This window comes from Petromyzon marinus, unplaced genomic scaffold, assembly GCF_048934315.1.
Source record: "Petromyzon marinus isolate PM22_M1 ecotype Great Lakes invasive population unplaced genomic scaffold, UKy_Petmar_22M1.pri1.0 PM_Scaffold_100, whole genome shotgun sequence".
Classification (NCBI taxonomy): domain Eukaryota; kingdom Metazoa; phylum Chordata; class Hyperoartia; order Petromyzontiformes; family Petromyzontidae; genus Petromyzon; species Petromyzon marinus.
The window spans coordinates 59,433-70,809 of NW_027423059.1; the positions used below are offsets into that span (position 1 = coordinate 59,433).

At 46.4% G+C, this 11,377-nt stretch overlaps 1 long non-coding RNA gene across 1 annotated transcript; it reads right to left on the reverse strand.

Moving 5' to 3' along the window:
* Window positions 1-5,647: 5,647 nt before the first annotated feature.
* On the reverse strand, window positions 5,648-8,086 carry LOC142922551 (uncharacterized). Its single transcript, XR_012940154.1, has 2 exons — window positions 7,105-8,086; window positions 5,648-6,577 (listed from the first exon to the last, which is right to left on the reverse strand). It is a non-coding gene; the product is annotated as an uncharacterized LOC142922551 (long non-coding RNA).
* Between the last annotated feature and the right edge of the window lie 3,291 nt (window positions 8,087-11,377).

Sequence of the window (11,377 nt, forward strand, 5' to 3'; positions counted from 1 at the left end):
TAAGAGATCCCACCAACAGCCTGGTCACCAAAACGAACAAAATAATCTCTGATTCAACAGCATTAATTGATGAGATCAAACAGTTCTCGTTGAAGCCCTCTGCTGCCAGACCACCAAGATTATATGGCCTTCCAAAGATACACAAAGAAGATACACCCCTTCGTCCCATCGTCTCTACTATCAGCTCCCCCACCTACAAACTGGCACGTTTTCTTGCTGATATACTGCGACCTTTCACTGGAAAAAACACCTCTGCGGTACTAAATTCTACTCACCTGGTATCGACAATCAAAGGCATTACCCTGTCCCCAAACGACCTGCTTGTCAGTTTTGATGTGGTGTCTTTGTTCACCAAAGTCCCGGTACCTGACACCATCGCTATCATTGAAGACCTGGTTCATCAAGGACTGCATACTGATGTACCCCCCCTGGTGAGACATTGCTTAACCAACACTTACTTCACCTGGAATGGAACTTTCTACAAACAAACTGAGGGCACCCCAATGGGCTCCCCCTTATCTCCGGTTGTAGCCAACGTATTCATGGACAAATTTGAAACTGACGCCATCCAGACTGCCAATCTACGCCCGACCTTATGCAAGAGGTACGTTGATGACACCTTTGTCATCTGGCCACATGGCCAGCCTGCTCTAGACCAATTCCTCGACCACATCAATTCCATACACCCAGCCATCAGATTTACCATGGAGGTCGAAAAAGATGGCAAACTACCCTTTTTGGATGTCTTAATTAAAAGAAGACATGATGGTTCAATGAGCCACTCTGTCTACAGGAAAGCTACCCATACAGATGCTTACTTGAAAACGGATTCCCACCACCATCCATCCCAGAAGAACTCCCTCATCAAGACTCTATACCATAGAGCCCAATGCATTTCCGACCAGGAACACATTACCAGTGAACTCAAGCACGTACACCAGGCTCTCAGGGCTAATGGCTACTCCGACTACACAATCCACAAAGCCATCACTCCAGTCATGAAGAAGGATCCTCTTGTGGAGCCACTCAAAACCATCACCTTACCCTACATTGCAGGGGTCACTAAAAAGATCTCCAAAATCCTGAACAAACACAAGATCCAGGTCCGATTCAACACAGTACATAAAATCCGTGATTTAGTTCCATCTGTAAAAGATGCTGTTCCAGACATACAGTACCCGGGCGTTTACAAACTAAAGTGCCTCTGTGGTAGTAGCTACATTGGAGAAACCAAAAGACATATCTCGGACCGCATCCGCGAACACAAAGCAGACTTGAAACACGGTAGGACGAACTCCTCTGCCGTGGCAGATCACTGTTATAATTCAGTGGGCTCACATGACATTGACTTCTCCAAGACGGAGGTTATTTGCAAACCAACCGGCTACCATGAGAGATTCGTTCATGAGGCCATTCACATATACAAGCACAGAGACAATTTCAACCGAGAAGATGGATTCAGGCTTAGTAACCACTGGAAAGATGTTTTAAATAATTTCTGTTCTTAATTAATTGTATTTTTACGATGACCTTCAGACCGCAGCTCTTTCGCCAGCATTGCCTCTTAATACTTCTCACACCACGGTTAATGGTATAGTTTTACAATATGGAGCATTCTAGGGCCTCGCAGCTGTCTCTCTCCCCCTCCTCTGTTCCGACCATGGACGAACTCGTCCGTCTGAACGGGGCCCGTAGCTATCCGTGGTGCTGAAATTTGAGGGTAAGAATCCACCCATTTTTTCGCCATATAGCATTGTGATATATAACGACTTATTGTTGGTAGCTTAGCTGATTGGAGAATATAGAGTTTATTGATAACATGAAGGTAATTTATATTTTAGTTTTTATTGGTTCACTATATAGTACTGTGAATAGCTCATATGTGTAGTCATTTCTGTGACCAGTCACTAGCTAATCACTCAGTTGTTTCAATGCTGGATTCGCCTAGTTATTTCAATGCTAAATTCTCCTGTTTGATTTGTACTAAGGGCCTCGGTGAATGTGTATGCTCTGACTTTAACGTAGCTATTTCTGCAGCAGGTACAAGCTCTATTTCTGCAGCAGGTACAAGCTAATCACTCAGCTATCTCAATGCTAAATTCTATGCTAATTCCATTGTCAAGATGTGTATGCCTTAACTTAGCTATTTCAATGCTAAATTCTATGCTAATCCCTTTAACAATGGGTGCCTCTGCGGGTGTGTATGCTTTAACTTTTAACATAGCTATTTCTGTGACCAGTCACAAGCTAATCATTCAGCCATTTCAATGCTAAATTATATGCTAATTCCTTTGTCAAGGCGCTTTGTTCCTCTCACACAGCTTAAAGGCCGTATCTGAACGTGGCTCTTTCACTCCAGCGCTGTCCTACCAGACAGTCTCGCCCCCTTCACCTGATGAAGGCCGCTTGTGTTGTGGCCGAAACGTCGTGAGAATATTATTGTGTTATTTTATTTTATCAATTTATTATTTTATTATCATTCTACGTGACTTTACCGAAAGAACCAAAGAAGATGAATCATTGCAGTCACGAAAGCTTTAAATCGTATTAATTTATGTGAGTGGGTGTGGTTATGTTAATGACACCCTTTATGATAATCAGGCCCCGCCTCGTTGACGAGGGTTGGTTATCAATCGGGATAATATAATTAATCGTATGCAGTTATGCTAGTGCAGTGGTTCTTAACCTTGTTGGAGGTACCGAACCCCACCAGTTTCATATGCGCATTCACCGAACCCCTCTTTAGTGAAAAATAAAATGTGATTTTTTTCAAATTCAAGACATAGATATGTTTTTTACTGGTACACAAAATGAGCCGTGCATGAACATTACCTTGTTCAAAGAATAAAACCAACACAATGCATAAACTCACAACAAATTACATACCTGGAAATCAATGTGACTTCTGCTGTTGCCTTTGAGAGATCAGTTCAGATATGCATGGCTTCACCTTGGCAAGTGCCACTCTCATGTCATTTTCACAGCAAAGTCTGTTCCTTTTCTTCGTTTTTATGTCCAGCATCCTCGAAAAGGATTGCTCACAAAGATATGTTGTAACAAATGGTATAAAAAAAAATCCAGGGCTTTCTTAGCAATAACTGGATACTTGTTCATTTGTCGACACCAAAACGTTGAGAGCGTTGTTGTTCTGAAGAGTTGCTGTTGAACCTGGCTCTGCTGAATTTCAATGATTTCGTCGAGGAATTCATCATTGACATCTGCTGTTTCAACAGAAAACGTGAACGGCTGTCTCACCCATGCTGGATATGACTCTCTTGTAGGGAAATATCCGTCGAGAGACTTTGCAAGCTCATCTAAGTGCGTGGCAATTGTTTGCTTCAGTTCCGTGGATATAGAAATATCTCCGATTCCAGACACATCTTCGATCTTACTTGCACAGTCGTCCAGAAGCGGGAAGTTTGCGAAGTTATTGTTCTCTGTTCGTCGTTTCCATAACGGTAGCTTTTTTTGAAAAGCCTTCAGGTGTTCTTCCGCTTCCATGATATTGACTCCACCACCCTGCATCTGCTGATTGAGATGATTGAGAGCTGCGAATATATCAGCCATGTACGCTAAAATGAGAATTAACTCAGGATTTTTGAAGCAATCTGCATGGCAGTGTTGGTGCTCTTGCAAAAACAGGGCTAATTCCACACGCATGGCAAAAACACGATTCAGCACCTGTCCCCGGGATAACCACCGAATATTAGAATGGAGCAGAAGTACCTCAAATTCAGAGCCCATTTCTTTACAGAGCTCACTGAAGATGCGGTGCCTCAGAGCACTTTTTCGCACATAGTTCACACATTCCACCACAGTTTTTAATACTTCTGCCATTTTTGGAGGTAAGGTTTTTGTTGCCAACGCATGCCTGTGCAGAATACAATGCGTCACAATGATGTGTGGTGCATCGGCCTTTACTAGCGCACCAAAACCAGACTTTCTTCCCAGCATGACTGGAGCTCCGTCCGTACAAACTGCAGAAACCATATCCCATGAAAGATTGTTGTCTCTGAAGAAGTCATCCACAAGCTTCTTCACATCGGCTGCCTTCGTTGTTGTTGTAAGAGGCTTACAAAATAAAAACTCTTCTTTTATCATGTCGTCTTTCACATAGCGTACAAAAACAGCAAGCTGGCTTAGATCAGAAACGTCTGTGGTTTCGTCGAGTTGAAGGCTGAATTTTGCCGGGCTTGAAATCAGATCCGCGACTACTTGAGCCAAGATGTCTTTACTCATGTCTTCTATTCTGTCACTGACGGTGTCATTTGAAAGGGGAATTTGGGATAATTTACCTTCGGCCGCTGTTCCGAGTATCAGATTCGCCATCTTTAATGCAGCTGGTTTCACAAGTGTTTCACCAATGGTGTGTGGCTTGCCCTGCTTTGCGATCAGGTAAGCAACTTCGTACGATGCTGTCAGGATCGGTTTGTTAACAGGTACAAATCCAAGAGCAGGCAGAGTGGCCCTTTCATCGAATCTGGCTCTCTTCACCCTGAATTCAGCAAGTGTTGTGTTCTTGTATTCCCCGTCTCCATGCAGCTTCAAGAAGTGTTCCTTTAGTTTTGCCGGTGCAAGACTAGAGTTGCTCAACTTGGCGTTGCAAATCATGCAGATAGGACGCTCACTCCCATCACGTTCCGTGATACATGAGAATCCATGTTGTACATATTCGTCCGACCACTTTCTTCTTTTGCCCGACATAGTTAGTATGGATAAAATATTAAAGAAATCACACGACGTACGACAACAACAGTCACACGTTGACTACTGAGTACGCACTAAATTCCCCGCAGCGCTGATTGGCCAAGCAGTGTAGCATGATCATCTGCAGCCAGTGATGGCCAAGCGGGCCGTGTGTGTCATCACAAATTTACACAATAATTCAAGTGTGTCCGGACCTCTGTGGCGGGGGCTCTGCCGAACCCCTGAGATCGACTCACCGAACCCCTGGGGTTCGATCGAACCCAGGTTAAGAACCACTGTGCTAGTGTGATGCGAGTATGCCAGAGTCAACTCAGCTTCGTTGTTTAACTTCGTATTATCGATCAGTATAATACAATTATTCTTGCTTTAACATTTACTGAGTATGGATTAGAGTGTTTATGTAAGGTCACCAAGTTCATATCTCAACGCAGAACCAGTTCTTATGCATAGATTTCAGGAAAGAATCAAACAATCACTTATGCGTTAATCAATTTCATTTTCTAACTAAACTTTAATTCTAATATAATATTCGAACTCTCGAACTTGGAATTTCAACACAGTATCATCACAGTAACCATCACGACTGCGTTGTTTCACTTTGACAACAGCACCTGTGGTTAATTCCGCTGCATAACGCGAGCTCAGTTGGTGAGAGAGAGAGAGAGAGAGTCGTTAAACATCTAAACAAAACAAACCTTGATACTCTATTATGAAAGATTATACTGGAATTTGCACACACAGTACGGCGTTCATTCAGAGATCCATAAGAAACCCTTATCACGTTGTTAGCACATTGGGTCATGGAACAGTTGAGTAGTCTGTAGAGTACGCGAGTACATGCGGCGATCATTAACGATGGTGTTTAAAGATTAAATGACGAAATTCATACGAAAAGGCGATCAAAACAGTTATTATTTCCAAAGGCACAAATATATCAATAGATCCATCGGCAAGATCAGATGATTACAGAAATGGCTTGGATTGAGGTTGTGGGGTGGGGTGCGTGCTGTCTCATGAGAGATTAATTAATTCGTGGACGGAATTGTATAAGGAAACCGGTTTAATACGATTTCTCCCCGTGAGGGAAGCTCCGTGGCGAAGATGTCAGGAATTAATTCGGATTGATGGATCTGTTGGTAATTTATGCGATTAGAAGTACAATCCAAAACAAAATAGTTAAGATGGAAAAATGATTACTTATACTTATAAACGACGGATGGTTATCACTCGGTCTGTCACGATACCTTCACGGCCACTGATGGTTCCCGTCTTGAGAATTAGGCCTTTGTCAATGACTCGTGTGTTTTTAGTGATATGGATGGTGTACAGTAGGCCAGTGTTCGGAACGAATTCTTTGCGTCAAGCAGACGCCAGACTGGTCGTGTGGTGGGGGGCAGAGTACATCATACGTATCGTTTATTTCTTCTTTCACGGCAGTCGGTTCGGGTTCGGCTGACGTAGGTTGACGAGTTGACACGTTATTGTAGTTGCGATGGTCGTCGGTAGATTGCTGGCTGCTGGCACGGTGGTGTCGTTGGCGTGATGACCACTGGTTGCACTATCGGGCGCTGGCGATACGCGTTCGTTGCGATGCTACTTTTGATGGTGCGACTCGCACCGTGTAGCCCCGTCACTAAACAGTGAGTCCCGCCATTCTGGCGGGCGGTAGAGACTTCTTCTGCGTCGGTGGTGGTGGATCTTCTGCAGGGATGAGTTGAGCTGGTAAGCTGGTCTTGTCCGCTTGCCGATGAGCTGCTCTGCCAGCAACAACAGCGGCTGCTACTGCTGCACTCTGCTGCTGAGAGTCGCTCCGCTGATGAGAGTCGCGCTCTGCTGATGAGAGTCGCGCTCTGCTGATAAGAGTCGCACCCTGCTGATGAGAGTCACACTCTGCTGATGAGAGTTGCTCTCTGCTCATAGCAACAACAACAGATCCACCAGACAGATTATAGGATTACCGAAATGGCTTAGAGTGAGGGTGTGTGGCGGGACGTGCTATCTCACGGGAGATTAATTAATTCGTGAACAAGATTGTATGATCAGAAAACCGGTTTAGCACGATTCCTCCCCGGGAGCATAGCTCCGTGGCGACAGTGCCAAGGATTAATTTGTAGTGATGGATCGGTTGGTAATTTATGGGATTAGAAGTACAGCCAAAAACAAAATATTAAAGAAGAAAATTACGAATATACTTATAAACGGAGTGTTCACCCTTGTCCGCTGTGGTGCCCTCACGGCAACTGATGATCTACGAACTTGAAAATTGTCTTTTTGGTCAAGGACCCATGTATGCGTAAGTGATATGAATTGTCTTGGGGCGTCAGTGTTCGGAATTAATTCTTTATGTTAATGCAGATCCCTGACTTGTCGTGTAGTGGGGGGCAATGTGCGTCATACGTATTCGTTGATTCTTTCAAGGTAGTCGGTTCGGTTCGGCCCACACACAGGTTGACAGGTTGACGAGTTGACAAGTTGACACAGGTTGAAAAGTTGACACGTTGTTGTAGTTGCGACTGGCCTTCGGTAGATGGCTCACATATAGCATGCCCGTGGCGGCGCCGTGGTGTGCTGTGGCTTTGATGGCTCGCTGCTCTCTGGTGGCTGACGGCGCTCTGTGGCTGACGGCGCTCTGTGGCTGAAGGCTCTCTGGGGCTGATGAGCAGTTGAGCTGGCCCGCTGATAAGTCGAGCTGCTCTTAGCCCTTGCTGATGATGAGGTCGTAGCAGAGCCGACCCGCAGATCGTAGCTGGTGATGAGCCGAGCTGCTCTTAGCCGGCTGATGAGCTCGGTTGATGAGCCGAGCCGAACTGGTGAACTCAGCTGATGAGCTGAGCTCCGCTGATGGTAGCTCAGCTGAGTTCCGGACAAACTCAGCCGAGTTCCTGACGAACTGAGTTTTCAATGTAGTAGCGTTCTCTTTTATGCCAAAATCCTTCCTGTTGGCTCCTCCCCACAAGGTGGGGCTTCTTTTGATTTAGCGGTGTGTCATGGTCTGGAACGTGTGTTCGTATGTGTGTTCGTCCATATGTGTGTCCTTGTGTGCGCCATTTACGGCATAGTTCTGTACAGCCTTCTTCTTCCATAACCCATAACAACAGGTGTTCCAAATCGTTACACAGGCATCTCTGTCTGTCTTACACAATCTCTCCTTTGGCCTTCCCTTTCCATAAACCAAAAAAACCACAGACGTTACAAATCGTCTCAAGGCGTCTTTCTGTGGCTCCCTCCTCTCAGCTTGCCCATGGCGGCGTGTTATCCTGGCTGTGGTGGGGGAGCGTTATCTACGTTTTCCCATCCTTGTGAATGCAGGTGACTGGAATAATTGCTTGGCGTCTGTACGCTCTCTCACACTACGATTTAGACAAAGGCCCTCTGCTTCTCTCCCCACGCCCTTGAGTCAACACTGTCCTAATATTCGTCTATGTCCTAAAGCTACAGAATTCATTTTGACTTTAGTAAAACTCTGTGTTTGTCATGCTCTTCGGTCAGGTTGTACAGAAACTTATTAAAGATCAATTAACATTCAGTATTGGATTAACAAATGGGCAATGGTTAATTTATGTAGCTCGTAACTTGGTCTCCAATTAGAGCGAGTGTGAGGATCGATAACTTTAGCCTACTCGTTGTTGAATTCGAACTTTTAACGTTACTGCAGTAGCATTGCAGGTCTATGGTTTTTAGCTGCTTCTATGTCTATCTGCTCTCTGCCTCTCTCCTCTCTGCCTGCACTTGGTTAAATTATTAATTGTTTTATGTTCAAGGTAGTTTACGGAGTCCTGGCTTTCTCGTGAGCGTAGGTGGCCATCATTATTCTGTTTGGCTCTGGTTTCTATCATTTATTTATATATTTCAATTCAACGGCCCTTTCTCCGTTTTACGTGTGGTGTGCGCGTCATTCATTAGGCCCTATCTCTCCCCTGGACAAGGTTGCGAGTCCGTCATCGTGGCCCTCCTTCCGTTGTATTAATTCTCAACACCTGGTGTTTTGCGAGTGCAGTTAGCTGCGTGTTTTCTTTATTAAAAAGACATATCTACCAGCAAATTTTATTAATTTTAATTTTGGTCACGATTATTAAAAATATATATGCAAATATGATTATTGATATAAATTATGGAAGAAGGTACATATCCAACAGAGTGCCAGCCTTCCCTTGAACACAGATAGCCGGTGATAATTCCTTGCCTTCTGATGTTATCTTTTCTCTCTCACGCAGCGGTAATCTCTCTTTCCCTCTGTTGCCCTTGAGCGCAGGTGGTTGCGATAATTGCTTGGCGTGGTTTCTGTCCTTGAGTCCACACTGCATCATTATTTGCTTAAGTCCTCTCTTCTGTCTGCTGTGTTAAAAATTATCGGCAAATATTAATTTTCATTTTGGAAAAAGGGGCATATCCAACAAGGTCCTTTGCCAATGTCAATACTCTCTCGAGGACCAGTGAGTTGACTCCATTGTGGTCCATCTTCGGGAAGGCAGCCTTTGCTAGCGCCAATAGTGTGCTATGGAAGGTGAGAGGCATCTAGGCCTTCCCTCTCCTCCGCGCAGCAAAGTTATGGCGAGCGTTTGATGGCGGTTCGTAGATTGCCACCATTTGAGCACAGGCTTGTTGTAGCGTGGCCCTCTCCGATGGCGGGATGGTGAGAAACGCCACTAGGGCATCGTTGTCAAGCACTGCGGGCAGCACTCTCAGCACCTCTGCCTCCATCCACCCCGTCAAGTCACAGTTTGTCTAGAACCGGCGCCTGGGTGATGAAATCTCAATAGGCGAACTCGATGCAGTCTCAGATTTTGCGGGCTCGCCGCCCCACTCCACGAACAAAATGGCGGCCGAATACACGGGCTGCACCACGGAGCTTTCCCGCTGGCGGGAAATGGCGATGGGATGCTCGACCCCGCGGAGTCATGCGTCGGCGTGCTGTATCCCTTTAATTACGCACGAGACGGGGTTTCACTCCGCGGGCACGCTCACCGCAGCACGTCCGCCCCTGAGCCCGCGTAGCGCGTCAAAAGCGTAAAGCGGTCAGTTCCACTAAGTGAATCATGAATATGCGGGGGGCAGCAGCAAAGTCGGGGGTACAGGGGAGCGAGGAATTGGGGGGCGGTAGCCCGCACCCGACAGAGCAGTCGGGAGCAGTAACTCGGTCACAATGGAGGAGTCGGGGGACAACGGCCCCGACAAGTGTGTGTGATGAGTGTGTTAATGTGTTTGAGCGGGTCAGAGGATGTGTCTGTGTTTGGGTTGCTGAGAAGATGGAGTCTGCCTCAATGGCCCGCGATCACAAATCCCTATTTAGCTCCATCAAAAAAGTAACCTGCAGTGCCACAATTATTACCATCATTAGGGGAAAGAACGGTGATCCAATCTGCGACCCCCAGGAACAGGTTTGCAGATTTGCTGAGCATTTATGTGAGGTCCTGGGAGAGGGGAAATCCCTCAGCCTGGAAAACATCATGGAACAAAGTTGGGATGACCCTGCTGAGGCTGCGGTGCCTCAAATATTGGAAAAGGAAGTCACCCCCTGTGAGTGGCTGGCTGAGGTGCTATCTGTTGAGGAAGAACTAAGGCCGATCCAGAGTCTGAGATCAGGAAAGGCACCGTAAAGAGATGATCTCCGAAGAGAAATGCTGAGAGATGGTGGCGGTTGTGCACAGACTGCCCGACATGACATCATAACAAGAGTCTGGGCCACTGGACGGGTTCGGCAGGATTGGAAGGATGCCCTGGTAGTCCCCCTATTTAAGAAGGGGGACCGCACAGACTTTAACAACTACAGGGACATATCACTCCTCAGTGTGCCGGGAAAGGTCCTGGCAAGGATTATTCAACATCGCCTTGCTAGGCACGCTGAGGAGAGGCTTGCGGAACCCCAATGCAATTTCTGGAAAGGGCGGTCCTGCACAGATGCCATCTTTTCTGTCCGTCTGCTACAGCAGAGGTGTAGGAAATTCCAACAAGACCTACATCTCTGCGTCATTGACCTGGTAAAGGCCTATGATACCATCAGCAGGACTGGGCTCTGGGTTGTTCTTCGTGCTTTCAGAGTCCCTGACCCTCTGCTCACGCTCATTAAGGACCTTCATGATGGTGAGCGGGCCCGGGTAAAACTACGTGGCCGGGAGTCAGAAACATTCCCTGTACACCTTGGGGTGCGACAGGGATGTCCTCTGGCTCAAACATTATTTAACATCTATTTTGACCACGTAGTTCGTGAAGCCTTCAATAGCTGTACCGGAGGAATTTCCATCAGGTACATATACCATGGGAGTCTGATCGATGCCCGGGTGTGGTAAAGGGATGGCTCCCTATTGGTCAATTACTTCACGTATGCCGACGACATGGTAATTGCGGCTATCTCAGAGGAGGACTTGGAGGCACTGCTGTTGAAACTGGAGTGTTCCACTAAGAGGTGGGGCCTTACCATGAGCCCTACCAAAAGGAAGCACCTGCCTGGGTATTTTGTACCATCGGGCACTCCACCCCCACAACTCCCAATCGGTGATGGGGCAGTTGTGGAGAGAGTGGAGCGTTTCCTATACCTGTGCAGTGTGCTCATGACCGGCTCCGGTTTAACAGCAGAGGTCTCACTCCGAATCAGTCGAGTGGCATTATCTTTTCATTGTTTGCGTAATGCTGTGTGGAAGATACCTGGTTTGTCGCTCCGCACGAAGCCTCA